Here is a 16,906-nt window from a genome sequence, read left to right as displayed (position 1 = left end):
TTTTCATGGGCACCCCAGCATAGGTGTTCGGATTCTAAATGCATAGTGCAAGGTTCATTACGCCATGGGCTCTTTATCACCAAAAAATATCTCCATGGCTGCATTGCCAACACAACCTCCAGCTTCCTTAGTCCAGCCTGCTGTGTTAGAGTCTGTTCCAATACTTGCCTTGCCAGCAGCTCTACACCCCAAACCTCCGGACTACAGTTCCTCACCTGAGGACCCAATCCTGCAAAAATACCGTGGTCTGGCTGGCAATTATCCTAATCTTTCAGTGGCAGAACCAGCTACCCCTTTTCAACGTGCAGTCCTTGCCTGTTCCTTAATTCAGGATACTATGGCATTCCCTGTTATTGTGCCCCCTGCTGGTGCCCCAGCAGGCACCCAAGCCCAACACCAACCTTTTGACTTTAAGATTTTGAAAGAGCTGCAACAGTCAGTAAAGGCCAATGGACTCCAAGCCCCATATACGCAGGCGCTTTTAGAAGCCACATTAGCCCAGCTCTTGGTTCCAGAGGACATCAAGCTTTTGGCCCATACAGTGTTACCCCCATCAGCTGGTGTTATGTTTGCCCACGAATGGGAAACTGCCTGCCGTGCTTATGCTCCAGCCTTGTTACAACAAGTCAGAGGAAATAATCCAAATGTTACCCTCGCAGACGTCATAGATGCCATGATGGGGCGTGGTCCCTTCGTTCAAGCTTCAGGGCAAGCCACACTGCTGCAAATCTTATTGAGGGACACTGCTCTTGCTGCTAAACAAGCAATGAGAAAAATCCCAGAACCCAGTATTCAATCAAGGTGGGGTTCAATCAGGCAAGAGAATCATATTCTTTCTTTATGGACAGGCTGCTTACAGCAGTGAGTCGCCAAATTGAAAATCCTGAAGCCAAACAAATAATCATCAAACAATTGGCCTTTGAAAATGCCAATGAGGATTGTAAGGTTGCGTTACGACCGATAATACACAATCCTGCCACAGACACAGCAGCCATGCTTCGCATTTGTCAGTCTGTAGGTACAGCCACCCACAAGGCTCATCTGCTGGCAACAGCGCTAAATGAAAACCAGCCTGTAGCCACCGATACAACTTGTTTCCAGTGTGGCAAACCAGGATCACCGATACCCCAGTGGGGGTAGAACAGTGGCCTCTACCAAAAGAAAAATCCGCAGCAGCGGCACCAGCTATCTCTGACCAGCTTATTTCTGAACAATTGACTTTCAGCCACATTGAACCATCTTCATCCCACTGGCTCCAGCAGACAGGGAACGGTTTGCTTTTACATTGCCAGTATATAACAATTCGCAGCCCACCCAGCGATATCAGTGGGTTGTCCTGCCTCAAGGCATGCGGAACTCCCCTACACTTTGTCAACATTTTGTGGGTAAAGCATTGAAACCTTTCCGCATGCGCCACCTAGAGGTGCTGCACACGAGCTGCATCTGGCAGTGTTTGCCTTCCTAACCATTTGCCTTGCCATCCTTTGCTGCACCGTTATACAAGGATCCAGCAGACGACCCAGTCCAGTTGAAACCACCATATTTCACCTCATCGGCTGGCAAACAGCTGTTGTCAGCTTCCTACTCTGGCTGGCAGTATCCACGGCTCAGCCACTTTCGAACTAGAAGAACAGCGTTGTTGAATAAGACTTTTAGGGGAGAAAATTATCATAAGATATGGAGGGATAATATTTTTGTACAAGATATGATTATGTTTGCCAGTTTATTGCATGCTTCTAAATGTTGGGTGTGTATGCCAGTCATTCCGGCATAATGCTTCATGGTGTGCCTGTCAATGGATCTTTTCAATTTACTAATATTATATTCCCTAAGCAAACTTTTTGGCCTCCAGTACAATTGACCCTCCATGAGCCTGCCCCCATTTGTTTTCAAATTAAAGAGGGGAAAGAATCATGGGGCATATATCCAAACTGTCAATATACATTGAATTTCACTTTTAATAGCTCTTGTTCTCTTACAGGAACATACAGTGACCAATCTCAGTGCTATAGGAGTGACACCAGTGCATGGCTAATAAACTGGAAAGGAAGCCTACCATGCAGCTTGGAATCAGAATTCTTATATTCTTGGCTCCCAGATGGGAGTTGGCTTCGACATTTATTGATTTTAGTGATCATTATAGTAGTTATTTGCATTATTCTGTGTTGCTGTATCCAATGTATTCCTTCTTTAATTTCTATATGTACTGCATGGTTCTCCAGGCCGCGGCACGCTTCCGGTGTCACAAGAGTCGTTTATCGCGCTCGATATAACCGTATTGGTACTGACATATATGACTCTGATTAATAAAATAAAGAAAGAGGGCATGTGGGAGTCATAAAGCCACGGCAAAGGCTTGTAATATTGCAGGGTGCCCCCTGACCTCGGCTGACCAGCACTCTGAGCTTTACAATGTATTGGAATGTATTGACCTTAAATGGAGTTGTGTTTCCTCTGGGCAGTGATGACCTTATATGGTTTGTGGGTGGGTTAAAGCCATGACCGGATGTAGGTAATGTGAGACATTGGCAAACGGCCATGCGGCTGGAGAGAGACAAAGGATAATAAAAAAGCTACGGGAGGAGAGAGAAGTTCGAAAGGAGCTGCTCATACCATCCTGAAAATATTGCTGGCTCTCTGTGTCTTTATTTTATGCTAAACTGCGCCATTTGTAACGGCTGGCTCCGACAATAGTTAGAAATGTGGTCGTGTTTTAGAACACTACCTTAAGAAAAACACTTTAGGACAAGAATCAAGAACGTAAGAAGAGCCTGCTGGATCAGGCCAAAACCCCTCTAGCTCTACTGCACCTCCTCTTCCCAACATGGTCAACTGGTACAAGTGTTGTGACAGTGAAGATGACTAAAAGGGACAAAAAAGCACAACCAGCCTCTTCCCACAATCAACATATAACACATACAGCTGTCGTGTTTTCAAATGGCTGTTATACTAGAGAGTACAGGACTGAAGTTTGAAGGTATGGTTATGGTCTGAAGGCATAGGAGGGCACCACCTTGCTAAAGGTAAGCAGGACTGGGTCTGATCAATGCCTGCCTGTGAAGCCTCCAGGGAACTATGTGTATGCTTCCTTGTGTTCCATGTTAGAAGAAAGGAGGGATATAAATGTAAATAATAAATAAATACACTCGCTCTTAGATAGGGAGAGACTGAAAGCACAGCAACATTCTATCCATGTAATGGGAGAGACTGAACATAGACCTGAGACAACCAACACTGTAATGGACAATTATAAAGGGTGCTTCCTGGTGGTAGATGGGGGGCGGGGGGGGGGGAGTCCAAACAGTAAAACATGCAAACCAAAGGGATCAAATCATTGCAGGTAGAGAAAGGAAAGAATATTCCTTTAGTTCTGCAGTACAAGACAATGCTGCTCATGTAGTATAACACATTTCTTGGAAATACTTAGCTACAGCTTTAGTGTGCAGTTGTGTCAATAATATATGACATTTCAAGAATGGGGGGGGGGGCACGAATCAACAGGCTAATGTCTTTGAAGTCTAATGCTAACATGGAATGCTAAGCCATATACTAGGCATGTGGGGAACCTATGGCCTTCCAGTTGCTATTGGATTACAAGTCACATCAGCTTCAGCCAGCAAAGCCAGTGGTCAAAGATGATTGTGTGAGTTGTAGTCCAACAATGCCTGAAGGCAACAGGTTTTCCATCTCTGCCATAAACAATAGTTTTGTAAGCCACTTGGTACATGAGCTGTGCGTTCTGAGTGCTTTGCTCCTCCCCTTTGTATGAATCATAGAATTGTAAAGTTGGAAGGAATACTTAAGGTTGCAGGAATCTCCACACACAATCCCCCATCCAATTTAAAACCATACCAGACCCTGTTTAGTTTTGCAAATGTGCTAGCAGTTTTATTGATGCACCACTAGGAAGTCAACAAACCATGACGGGGGTTTGTTTAGCATCATGTATAAACCTGTACCTAGGGTAGCTTTTGCCCTAAAAACACACACACAATCGCTAACAGAAAATCATGGTTTAAGGCTAGCTGGAGATCAGGGTTTGTTCTGGTGAAAGTACATTTGGGTTCAGACGTCACACTAAGCCCTTGGTGGTTTGTTTACCCACTTGCACAAAGGAAGGGGTGAAAGAGAAAGTGCCCAAGCTACATGCACAGTGTGGCTTACTAAAACATAGCTTTGGCTTAGCATTTATATGTAATCACCACTTGTAAAACTGCAAGGGTGCTTTTCTAACAATGAGAAATGAGCAACTAATATTTACTTGAATTATTACATCCTGAGGGGGAAAGATTATTATAGGAATGTGGCTATTTTTTGCACCATGAATTCATTTTATGAACTTTAAACAGATATTTAATTTGTACTTGACTGGACACATGTTCCAAGCACAATTGCCCCCAGCGGACTGCACACCCATATTAACACCAAAATGGCTGCTAGCAGCAGTGTCAGTGCTGTAGACAAAGCTTCCTTTGCCTTGCCCTGTCTAATACAGAGGAGCATTTTGCAAACTGCACATGTAGCTCTTATTCACTCTTGGTGCTTTAAAGTTTTAATGATTCGGAAGCCAAGAAAGAGAGAGAGAGAGTCCACTATGGAGGCTGCCCATGTGGCTTTATTTCACTGGCAGCTCTGCTTCAGTGTTATTCATATCAAGAACAACATTCCCAAACAAATACAACTGGTATACAGTTTGATTCTCTGTGGGAAAGACGTCCTGGCTCTGGGAGTGCAATGGCGCTGATGGTGGCTGGGCACATAGCCAAAGTGACACATTCAGTCCCTGGAGGGAGGATTTGGTCACATATCAGCTAGTAATTTAATAGCAGCAATAGCTAGATGAGGCCTCAAGTTCTGCTCTTCTAAAACAACAAAATGCTTTACTGAGCTAAAGCAAAGGGCTTTTAAGTGCCAGTAAAAACAAAGACTAATTGGGGAGCCCTCTCAGGTAGTTCATGTTGTTTTGAACTCAGAGGCAAACAGCAGATTTATCTCACTATGGTAAACATATCCTTTAAGTATTTTAAATTAGGAAAGTGGAAGAAATATTGGAGCTTGATCTTCCCCCATTTGGAATGATCTTGCATGCCAAGTCCCAAAAAGAATGAGAGGCAAAAGTACATTTTATTGGAACAATATATGCTGTTGAAAGCAAGGAAGCTTTCATGCTTCAAGCTAAGGCAACTGAAAAAACCCCTGCTGCAATCAGTGAATGAAGTGTCTTATCCTGTAATAAAAGGCCATTAAAATGCATGGCCTACTGCAGGATTAGCCAATTGCTTTTCCTGGGGTGTGGCTATTTGAGAGTGTAGGCTGTAGAAAAACAACAATGAAATGGGAAGGGCAGGCAGGAAGGCGGAAATAGAGGGCTAAAGTCAGAGATGTTAATCAGTAGCAGTCTGAAGAACCCAAGTGGTAAAAGATGAAGTGGGGGTTGAAAACCATGAAAACAAAGCCTAGAAAGAAACAGAAGGATGTGGGAGAAGAGTTGTTGTTTTTTCAATCAACCACAAGCCAGTAGAAAACTCTAGAAACATGGCACTTTCCCTCAATTCTTCTCTTTACAGATTGCCTCAGAGAGAGTGCATTATTACCCATAAGGCAGAAGGGAGGGAGAGTTGCTCCCAGAAAATGCCACACATGGTACTTATGGCCCACAACACTACAAATAAGAGCTCTCCCTAAAGAGCAGCCAGTGCCTGACACAGACAAAAGAAGATGCTTTTCTGTCCACAAGACATAAAAACAGTAATTGCTGAGACATGTTCAGGCAGAAAGGAAAAAGCTGTGTAGAAGAAAACAGGCAACATGAGCTATATGAAAAGGAAAAATAGATGCATACAGAAGTAGGCTGCTCAACTATGCATACTACAAAGGAGTCAGAGAGCTGTTGCAGATGGTTCACTGTACCAGATAGGAGACTGGAGCAGCATACATGTTTCTGAAATGGGGGAGAGAAGAATATGTCCACAAGGTTGACAGACAGAAGACTGTATTTCAAAAGTAACTGGAAAAAGATATATGCCTTCACTGGTAGTATTACTGGCCTATGCACATTTCAAGGGTCTACATTAGTAAAGTAGTTCAGAATATTTTTTTTAGCATCATGCAAGTAATAAAAAAAAAAATTCCCCAAAGAGAAGGTGCTCAGGTACTATATGAAACAAGTATTTTGCATAACAGAAATTAGAAATAAAACATGAGATACAAAACAGTCTTACCTAGTATTGAAAGCTTACCTTCTGATTAAAGTTTTCTAAACATATGAATTAACAAGCAAGCAAAGGGTATATGGAGGATGTTGGCAAACCATCCAGGCTAGTGAACTGGGGGGAAATAATGGGTAAATGGAATAACAATGCCAACTGGCCTTCAGCTATGCAAATCACCTTGAGGGGTAATAATAGCCTTTCTAGCCTATAGCTGCAAGGGTACTGTTAGGTGATATGACAGCGATCAGGATGCATCCTGTTATCTCTCCTTCAGTGTTTCTCAAGCAATTTAGACCAGTGTTTTTCAAAGAGTGGGCCCTGGGCCAAGACTTTCAGATGGGCTTCTGTGCCAAGGCAGTGCCTCCTTATTTGTCTGCCATGCCTTCCAGCCATGCTATAGCCTTCTAGTAGGAGCAATGCCAGCAACAGCATCTTCTTGCATGCTGAGTAAAGGTGGCCTGGAAAAGAGGGGAAGGGAAGTAAGGTCTCCCTCCTCTGAGAGAAAAGGGCAAGAGGTGGTGTTGAAGCAAATTAAAAAATGAAATAATATATTACTAATAATAATAAACAGGGAAAAGAAATGAATGGGAAAAGAGAGGGAACCTGTTATAAGTGAATATAAAAAGGCCCAGTGAGAAAGGATAAAAGAAACAAACAGGGGTTGGGTGGGGAGCAGCAGGGGTTGGGTGGGGGGCAGGGGAGTAGGAATAAGGCACAAGTTGACTGAGAAAGAAGAATGTGGGGGGGGGAGGAATTACAGAATATTGGGGGGGGGGGCATTCAGAGCTATGTGGTGCCGGAAAGAGAAAAAATATTTTTAAAAGGCTTCTGCACTTGGAACCTCTGGATTAGAATATTTTGCCTAAAATGTAGGTGCTGACTCACAATACCTCCAGACCAAATTTTGTACTTAGGTTGAGGAAAGCTAAGCTATGGAACTCCTTGCCACAAGCAAAACATTTTGACAATGAATTTAGCAATTCCCAGTTATGAATTATATATTAGTAGAATATGTCAGTAATTGGCAGCTAATTATGCCAAACTCTGCCTCCATGTACTGTACCACCATTTTGTGATTGGCTCTGCCCCTTCACCATTTTGTGACTCCCAGTAATTTTCAGCAGTCTCAAGCAGGCCCTTGTGTTAAGAAGTTGGAGAACCTCCGACCTCCCTTTCTAAAAAAACTGGGGCTTCCCAACCAAGCATCTATTCTACACCTGTATATATAGAAATTCTTGCTACTGTTCTTTTTGGGAATCTATCTATTGGTGTAGTAATCTCACACAGCTAATAAAAGTAGTGAAGCAGTATGGGCAGTATGGTTGCACAGTCATCAGCAGGGATCCATCTTGTAGTAACGAGGTGGGGCTTTTCTACTATGGTGGCCTCTTAATGGAATCATCTCTCCTCTGAGTTATGGCAGGCACTCACACTGATTATATTTATGCACCTGCTGAAATCTCATTTATTCTTCCAAGCCTTTGCCGGCAGTTAATACCAATCTCTTCTTAATTTGTTTGCTTTCGATTACTGTTTTCCCTGTTTTCCCTTTTTTAAAGAGATTATTGTATGGATGCTAATATTCCAGTTTTTACCTTGTGCTGTACATCACTTTGTGGTTTTTAAATGAAAGGCAACAGAAAAATATTTTAAAATGACTAACACCGTTCCACACCCTGCCCACCATTTTTCTCATCCTCCTCTAACCGTCAGTCAACATTTTGAGGGGTTTCTATGTCATTCCCAGATGCAGAAATTAAACAATTTAACGTATGGATGTATTTGGGAAGCTGTCCCTTAGGACACTTAAAAATAACAAACTAACCTTGAGTCTGCCAATACTAATTCAAGCTTTCCCTTACTTTTGTAGCCAAATCTGCTCAAGCCATGGACAACATACAGCTACTACTATATAGGCAAGTGAGCTCTTGCAACAAAATGTTGCAATGCTTCTATTGAAGGTCCCAAACTCCCCATTCCACAGCCCTAATTCTTCCCACTCCCCAACAGTCCGTCAGCATGGGGGGAGACTGTGAATGTGGGCACACTACATTAAATTATTTAATTCCATCTACATAAAAATATTTAATTTCCATTGATATCTATGGGCAGATGTCTCTTTTCTGACCCTGGGGACATGGAAAAACAGCTTCCTCATATGAACTGGAAAGTGACCTAGCCAGATAGTGTAAAAGCTTTTATAGGAGGAACAAGTGAATGCAAAAGGACCAATGATGATTAATGAAATAAATTTGGGCTGGGAATTAGGTAAAAATTTAGTTTAAAAAGCGTATGGAAGAAATTACAGGACATGAGTAAAAATATCTGGATATATACCTCTACAGCAAACCTCTGTACTTAGCTTGAGGAAAGCTGAACTATGGAACTCCTTGACACAAGCAAAATTTTGTGATGAAGAACTTAGCAATTTCCAAAGATGGAACAGATATCATTAGAAAGTAATGTCAGCAATTCCTACCTGATTATGTCAAATTTTATCTCCATTTTGTGCTCTACCTCTGTACCACCATTTTGAGACTAATGGGCCTTAATAAATTTTAGCCATCTCAAGTGGGCCCTGTGAGTAGAAAGTTTGAGAGAACTTCTGCCTTAAGCAGCCATGTTCTACTGTGCCTTATCCTTCCGCGTGTAAACATTCAACCCATTGCTCTGTTAGCTCTAGTGAAATAGGATTTGCAAGTATATACTTGTTTTTAAACAAAATGTTTCCCATTTTTTTGTGTGGGTTCTGAATACTTCTTGTCTTCCATTAGCACAAACTCCTTCATCTCCATTTTAATAACATTGGGTTGCAGTGTCTGATGCAATTGCTTACAGATAGCTATATGGTTGCCTTGAATTATACAGCAGACTATTTAAAAGAAAGCTAGACTCCACCCATAGAATCTCATGTTTCAAATAGATAAATGGCTGGGTTAGAGGTTTTGCATTTCTGGAATTGTTCTCAGTCAAACTATTAACCCTGCCTTAAAAGACTGATATTTTGATCTACAGCTCAGCAAACCAGCTGCCTGAAACACTTGAGTAAGATGAACCAGTTTTCTAGCATGCAGAAAAGCTGGAGGTCATATCTGTGCATTGTTTTTTGCCTATTTGAACAAAATATTTTTTTTCATTTTTGTGGCTTGGGATATTTGTTCTAGCAAAGACTGCACATTCCTCATCTTCCTACAGACAACTTGAAAAACAGCAAGTAAACTCACATTGCTTGCAACAGGATCTTGACATGGTGTGAAAGCCTTTCTGATTAAACTTGTTAACTCTCAAGTGTCCTAACAAAGCTGATGCCATCAGTAAAGGACTGCTCTGGTTCTATCCTGGCTTGTGATCCAGTGTACTAATGGCAAGTTGTAACGTGCATGAATTGACTATATTTACTTGATAAAATTTATACACTGCTTGATTGTAAAAAAAGACCCTGAAAGCAGTTTACAAAAGATAAAACAGTAAAATCAAGAAAGATTCACAACCATACTTTAAAACATTCAAAAGTTAAAATACTAAAACAGATTAAAACTATCCCAACTTTCTAAGCATCTGGGTAGGTCTGTCTAAACATAAATGTTTTTAGCAGGTGTCAAAAATAGTACAGTACAGTGAAGGCTGCCTGCTTGATCTCAATAGACAGGGAGTTCCAAAGTTCAGGAACTGCTACACTAAATTATCAAGTTCTTACAAATGCAAAACAGGTATTATGTGGCACCGGTAAAGGTAAAGGTAAAGGTAAAGGGAATCCTGACCATTAGGTCCAGTCATGAATGACTCTGGGGTTGCGCGCTCATCTCTCTCTATAGGCCGAGAGAGCCGGAGTTTGTCCGCAGACAGCTTCCGGGTCATGCGGCCAGCATGACTAAGCCGCTTCTGGCGAACCAGAGCAGCACACGGAAACACCGTTTACCTTCCCGCCGGAGCGGTACCTATTTATCTACTTGCAATTTGATGTGCTTTCAAACTGCTAGGTTGGCAGGAGCAGGGACCGAACAATGGGAGCTCACCCCATTGCTGGGATTCAAACCGCCGACCTTCTGATTGGCAAGTCCTAGGCTCTGTGGTTTAACCCACAGCGCCACGCGCGTCCCTGTGGCACCTGTAGGTAGTACCAATTCCACTGATGAAAGTGGTTGAGTGGACACATGTAAGGTAAGGCGATCCCATAAATAAACATGTCCCAAGTTGTTAAGGGCTTTATATACTAATAGTAACACCTTGAACTTGGCCTAGGAGCAAATTGGCAGCCGGTGCAGATCTCTGAGCACAGGTGTTATATTCTAACAAAAGTCTCACTCCTGGAGCATTCATGTTGCAATGTACTGTACAGTACTAAAAGCAGCTACTGTGGCAAGTACTGAAAAAGTCCAGGAATGACCACAGCTGTTGAACCAGTCAGTCAGTAAAAGGCACTTCTATCCACTGAGGCTACATGGTGAAGTCCTCTCACCTCTTGTACCATGTCAACTTCACTTGGGAGGTAGCTTGTTTAAAAACACTCCACATCAAAATCATTATTTTCATGAGTAGGCAGACAGACACCTTCAGATAGGCAACCTTCCCCCATATGAAACCTCTTGTACTTCAGCTGCAGGATACTCCTTAAGTACTAAAGAGTATAATGGCCTCTTTTGGACCAAGGCAGTATTAAAGCAGTTAGTCGCAAGAATTCTGAGGAATAATGGCCCAATGCTGCCTGTGTATGGGGGTGTGGGGAGATTAAAAGGGCAATGCTAATACTCAAAACTGGCACAGTTCCTTTTTTCATATGCTGCGTGATGTGCAGTAATATACTATTTTAGAAATTCATATTGTTCTGGAGGACAAGCATGCAGCAGAGGCTTAGTTACACTTGGAAAGAATTTCCTTACTGATCACCTTTCAGCTTTTCTGGACCATCAGCATTTTGTTTTTTGAATTATTATTTATAAAAAATATTTATATACCACTGTATCAAAATATATATTCCAACAGTTTATATAAAAACATAAAACTACACAGTAAAATCATTTTAAAAAACTAAAAAGTTAAAAGCAAAAATAAATTAAAAACAACAAAGGTTCCCAGGGAATCCTCATGGTCTATCACCATACTTCAGGCAAGATGAGGCAGCTAAACATTCCTTATCAGCTAAATGCTGAGCCAAAACAACTACTTTCCCAGAGTCTGTTCTCCAATTAAAATATGCAGCTGGCATAGCTCAGTTGGTAGATTATGAGACTCTTAATCTCAGGGTCAGGGGATCAAACCCCACGTTGGGAAAAGTATTATTGCATTGCAGGGGTTGGACTAGATGACCCTTGTGGTCCCTTTCAACACTACAGTTCTATGATTCTATTTGGCTTTTACGGCTGCATGAAAGTAAAACAGATAATACAGATATGCTACATGCCTGCATATTGCAATTAACACTGCTGAGCCAACTGACTTTAAAACTATTCAAAATATAAACACTCGAGAATTAGAACATACTGCAGAGCTCAAATACAACATCTTTACTCATCAACATCTTTCTAGTTTTATTAAATGTTATCCAAATAACAAAATAGAATTTCATGAGACAAACACAAAAACTAAACCAAACCAAGGCTGGCATGAGATGTTACATTCACAAGAAAAAATAATAAAGCAGGTTATCTGGATGCTTGTGATAAGATACAGACAGGTAAGTGGAGGGTACCATCATAAGAAATGGGAGAACAAGGCGTGTGGCACACATGACTTACAAGATATACAGAAACATAAATCTATAACTGAAACTATCAGAGGCACAAGGAGTACCAAAAATAAAAGGCTCTATATTACATTACAAAATATTTTCAACCAATTAGACGTTACTTATCCCAAATTTCTTGAGAGACTTGTGGAAAAGGCCAATGTAAATTTCTCTTTATATATATTCAATGGGACGTGGGTGGCGCTGTGGGTAAAACCTCAGTGCCTAGGACTTGCCAATCGTATGGTTGACAGTTCGAATCCCCACGGCGGGGTGAGCTCCCGTCTTTCGGTCCCAGCTCCTACCCACCTAGCAGTTCGAAAGCACCCCTAAGTGCAAGTAGATAAATAGATACCGCTTTATAGTGGGAAGGTAAACGGCGTTTCTGTGTGCTGTGCTGGTGCTGGCTCGCCAGAGCAGCTTCGTCACGCTGGCCACGTGACCCGGAAGTGTCTGCGGACAGCGCTGGCTCCCAGCCTCTTAAGTGAGATGAGCGCACAACCCTAGAGTCGGACACGACTGGCCCGTACGGGCAGGGGTACCTTTACCTTTATATATTCAATAAAATCACATCAAAAGATGTTACCCTTGATTTTTCTTTCAAAAAATGAGTGTACAAGGGAGATTTTTCATGTAATGCAATTTTTCATATATCATTCCACCTTAATGTGGTGTTAATTTCAGACAAAGAAGAAAATACTTTTAAAGGAAACAATAAGATATGATTTAGCCATGGTGAAGTCTGTTACTATTAAATGCATTCAAGGTCAGAAGGAATGTTTACTCCTAACTTAGCCAAAAACCACACTCTCTTATTGGGACTCAAAAGGCTACTGGCATGACTTAATTTCCAAAGACCTCGGAGCAATGAGAGGTGGGGTTAAGAAGATAAAGGCAGACTACTGCATGCAACTGTGGGATGATGTCAGCTTCATAAGGGTTTTGATATTTAGTATTTTTTAAAGGATGAGCAGGCAACACTGGAGACAATAGGTGCAATGCTACTACACTGCTCATGACCAATTGTATGGGTGCCAAAGTAAAACATAACATTTATGACCCACGTCTTAGAGCACAGGTTATGGTAAGATAAAGTGGTAAGATAGAGAAGTGATTGTAAGTCAAGTAAGGGGTGTCAAACCTTTCTGCCTCTCACTGATTTCCCCTCACAACCCATTCCTTCCAGCCACATTACTCCTGCTTGGCATCAAGATCAGAAATAAATCCAACTACCAGAGGGAAAAAACAATTTGGGTGAGAAATTGTGGGGCAGAAGAATTCACCCTAATCAGCATTCCAAGACACTGCTTTGCAGACATTCTGTGTAGTGCAGTTCTAGGCACACATGCTTGAACCAGGCAAGTGCTAACTAATGGGTGTTGCTACTGAAGTCTGCAAGTACATGACAACTGCTGCTGACAAGAAGCTCCTGCTGCCACTGCCATAACCCAAAATACCAGTTAACTCTACTGGAAGGAAGAAATTTAGAACCAATTGACCCACATAACAAACTGCTTGCTATTTTTCTTGTTTTAATAATAAAAAAAATCCATTTCAGCTTGATGCATGTTCCTGGTTTTGTTCTTTGTGTACACATATACTTCTTGTGGCTGTGGGGATGCCCTCAGTTACATAATTTGTATAATGTTATTAGCTGTCCTGATGTGAAATGCAAAAAGGCAATTGCTTGTTCATGAGATTAGTTCTCTAGAAACAGATAAGGGGGTGGGATGCAGATGTGATGATGGAAAACACTGATGGTGATTACTACCCAACAATGAAAATGTGTATGACCACAATTTTTCTTTATAGTTAAACTATGAAAATAACAAAAAAAAAAACCACTAAGCTGAGAATTGTCAGACCAAATTAGCCACTTAAGCTTCAAAGAAAGGAAAAATCCATCTGCTTAAACTTCAAATGTGTGGCATTGGTTAACGTACGCTTCTAGTTGTCTGCTAGTCTATAAGAAGTAATAATTTCTTCCAAGTGAAAACCTTGCTAGGGCCCCTGCTGTCACCCTGGAACACTATGTATATACAGGCTGGATGGCTTACTAGAATATTTGTGGGTTGCTATACTTCAGTATTTGTCTGTCTGAGCAAAAGAACCTCTACACAAGAAAGATGCCTAGCAACAGTAATTCATTCAGCTCAAGTGTCTTCTTCTCTTTTATCCCAAATTCCCATTCCCTAAGTTTGAGTTGGCCCTAGTTATGGTTACCCAATGTTGCAGATTAGGCTGCAATTCTAGCCAAGTCTACTCAAAAGTAAAAAGGTAAAGGGACCCCTGACCGTTCGGTCCAGTTGTGGACAACTCTGGGGTTGTGGCACTCATTTCACTTTACTGGCAGAGGGAGCTGGCATGAAAGCTTCCGGGTCATGTGGCCAGCATGACTAAGCTGCTTCTGGAGAACCAAAGCAGAGCATGGAAAAACCGTTTACCTTCCCGCCGGAGCGGTACCTATTTATCTACTTGCACTTTTATGTGCTTTCGAACTGCTAGGTTGGCAGGAGCAGGGACCAAGCAACAGGAGCTCACCCCATTGCAGGGACTGGTTAGGATTGCATCTTTTGGCTATTATCTATCTTGTGAAGTTTGTCAAACATCTCAGCCCTGAATACATTTATCTGGAAGTAAGTTGGCTGCACTTACTGTAGCTTCCTTTTTCTGCCCTGTCCAGGTAGTGCAGGCATAGGCAAACTTGGCCCTCCAGATGTTTTAGGACTATAACTCCCATGATCCTTAGTTAACAAGACCAGTGGCCAGGGATGATGGGAATTGTAGTCCCAAAACATCTGGAGGGCCGAGTTTGCCTATGCCTGAGATAGTGTAACAACTGTTCCTTTAACTTTGAACTTGTGAGCTATGCTTCCAGTGGTGTCTCTAGGAACATTCAGTGCCTTTACTCTCTTTTTGTATCCTGCTCCTTGTTTGTGAAGGGCAATTATCTCTTCTCTTACCTTCCTGGACCATTCTCTTAACTTAGTCATATTTCTAATATGCAGCCAAATTTGACACTCATGAAATACCTGAGCTGGCTAGGGGTTTGCTGTGTTCCACCTCAAGAACACCTGTTGCAACTAACGAAGCCCTTGATTAGTTGCATCAAGTGTGCTTGAGACAACACCTGCTGTATTTGTGCTGCTGTGAAGGATTCTATTCAGGGGGTGAAATAATAGTGAGACTGGAGAAGCCAGTATAAGTTGCATTTTCTGCTGATTTTGGGGAAATCACTTTAAGTATCCATTGTGTTGAGCTATTTCAATTGCTTTTGTTTGATCTGCTCATTGCAAGCAGCTGAAAGTCTGTAAAATTTGATAATAAAGCTGATTTGCAATGGGGGTAGAATAATTTTGATTGTAACTATAAATCAAGTATTTGCTTCCAATAAAGTATACTTAGGACAGAAATTAAAAATGCTGTTCATCCAAGTTGGGTTGAGAACCCGCAAATTCATTCTTACATATCATATTTTTTGTGATAGGGCCTTTTGGAGTTACTCTATGTATTGCTTAAATTTAAATTAAATTCTAGCTGTAGTCTTAAATCATTTCCAAGTACAGCCTGCTATAGCCAACTACGTCATACTCTGAGTAGATCCACTGAAATCAATGGACTTAAGATAGTCATGACTGACCTTTAAGTCCATTCCATATATGACTTAATCAAATATCACCCAGATACTTGTACCATAAACAACTGTTAAATGGTTGCTCTGCTTGTGTCATCTTCTACCTTAATGTACTCCATACTCCAAGTTACCTAGTGTATCACCTACTTAACTAAAAAAAATAAGAGAGTAACTTAGAGGAGAGGAGTAATGCAGGGTGTTAATAACTGCTTCTGCTTTCTCCTCTTGCGTTAATAGAAATATAGCACCCTCTTGTGTTGCCTTACTCTAGAGTCATGAAAAAGTTTTATTAAAAAAGAGCAAGGGCTGTAGTTTTAAACATCTCTGAAGTATCAGTCTGAAGCAAGAGTTGCATAGCCACACAAAATGTAAAGAACTTAAATGTATACGGTTAAACAAATAAGTCATTGGCAACGCATGCATGCATATGCACATGCGCACGCGCGTGCACACACACACAGAGGTCCTCCTGCAATTGTTAAGAATATTCCCATGGTGAAGAGTGTACATCTACTGAATCATAAGACAGGGAAATACCATATTCCAAGGTGAATGGGAAAAATGAAATTATTTTAGACCTTGTTCAAGTACCCAGCTCAATGAATGCACCTACTGCAATTCAGCCTTTGTGTGACACTCCTCCAAGTTTCAATTCAGTTAAGAGTATGTACCCATCCACATGTAATGGTCTGGTCCTGGCTTGGCCCCCGAGCCAAAAAAGCCCAGGGATGTTACATTCCCAGGACAAGGCCTGGCCAAACTCTGGAGGTCCAAGGTAGCAGCTGGGTAACAAGGCAATTCAAATACACAAGGTCTTAAGAATGAGTCAAGGTTGAGCAGTCCACAGTGAGGCAGCCCAAAAGTGGGCATGGTCCAATAGCAGAATCATGAAACAAAGCCAAGGTCAAACACAGCAGAGTACTGTAGTCCAAGAGCAAGGTATTAGTAGGTGACAGCCAGGGAAGCAACCAGAAACTGGGTTGCACACAGCTGAGAATCAATATTGTTCCACAACTAACAGTCTTCAAATGGAGCATGATGTACCGTATTTTTCGCTCTATAGGAAGCACTTTTCCCCCTCCAAAAATGAAGGGGAAATGTGTGTGCGTCCTATGGAGCAAGTGCAGGGGGGAGGCAGGCAGGAAAAGCCCCCCAAAGCTGCACACAAGCTCCGCGCTGCTCTTGCGGGCTTTTCCTCAGGAGGGAGAACGGACTGACGTGGCCAGTCTCTTTAGCCGCGCGCCACTTCACCAGCAGGGAGAGGGTGCGCGGGGCTAAAGAAGCCATAGCCCCAGGCTTCCCCGGCAGCCTCGAGAAGCTCGCCTTTCCGCTGCT

At 41.9% G+C, this 16,906-nt stretch overlaps 1 protein-coding gene across 4 annotated transcripts in view; it reads right to left on the bottom strand.

Annotated features, from left to right (window-relative positions):
* The window catches only part of ZMYND8 (zinc finger MYND-type containing 8), an 84,230-nt gene that overhangs the window by 61,734 nt on the left and 5,590 nt on the right, over nucleotides 1-16,906 (bottom strand). Inside the window, exon 1 of one of the 4 annotated variants that reach the window (XM_081011037.1) lies at nucleotides 6,240-6,325. The exons of 2 other annotated variants lie outside the window; for them this stretch is intronic. The gene's annotated coding sequence lies outside the window, so the exon portion shown is untranslated. Of the gene's footprint in view, nucleotides 1-5,842; nucleotides 5,890-6,239; nucleotides 6,326-16,906 lie in introns of those variants that run through there. One more of the 4 variants, XM_081011040.1, reaches the window with a different exon arrangement.

The sequence above is a fragment of the Podarcis pityusensis genome (assembly GCF_964106645.2).
Source record: "Podarcis pityusensis genome assembly, chromosome: 6".
NCBI classification, from domain to species: Eukaryota; Metazoa; Chordata; class Lepidosauria; order Squamata; family Lacertidae; genus Podarcis; species Podarcis pityusensis.
Note: the sequence above shows the minus strand (reverse complement) of the source record. Positions and strands in the feature narration are given on the sequence as shown.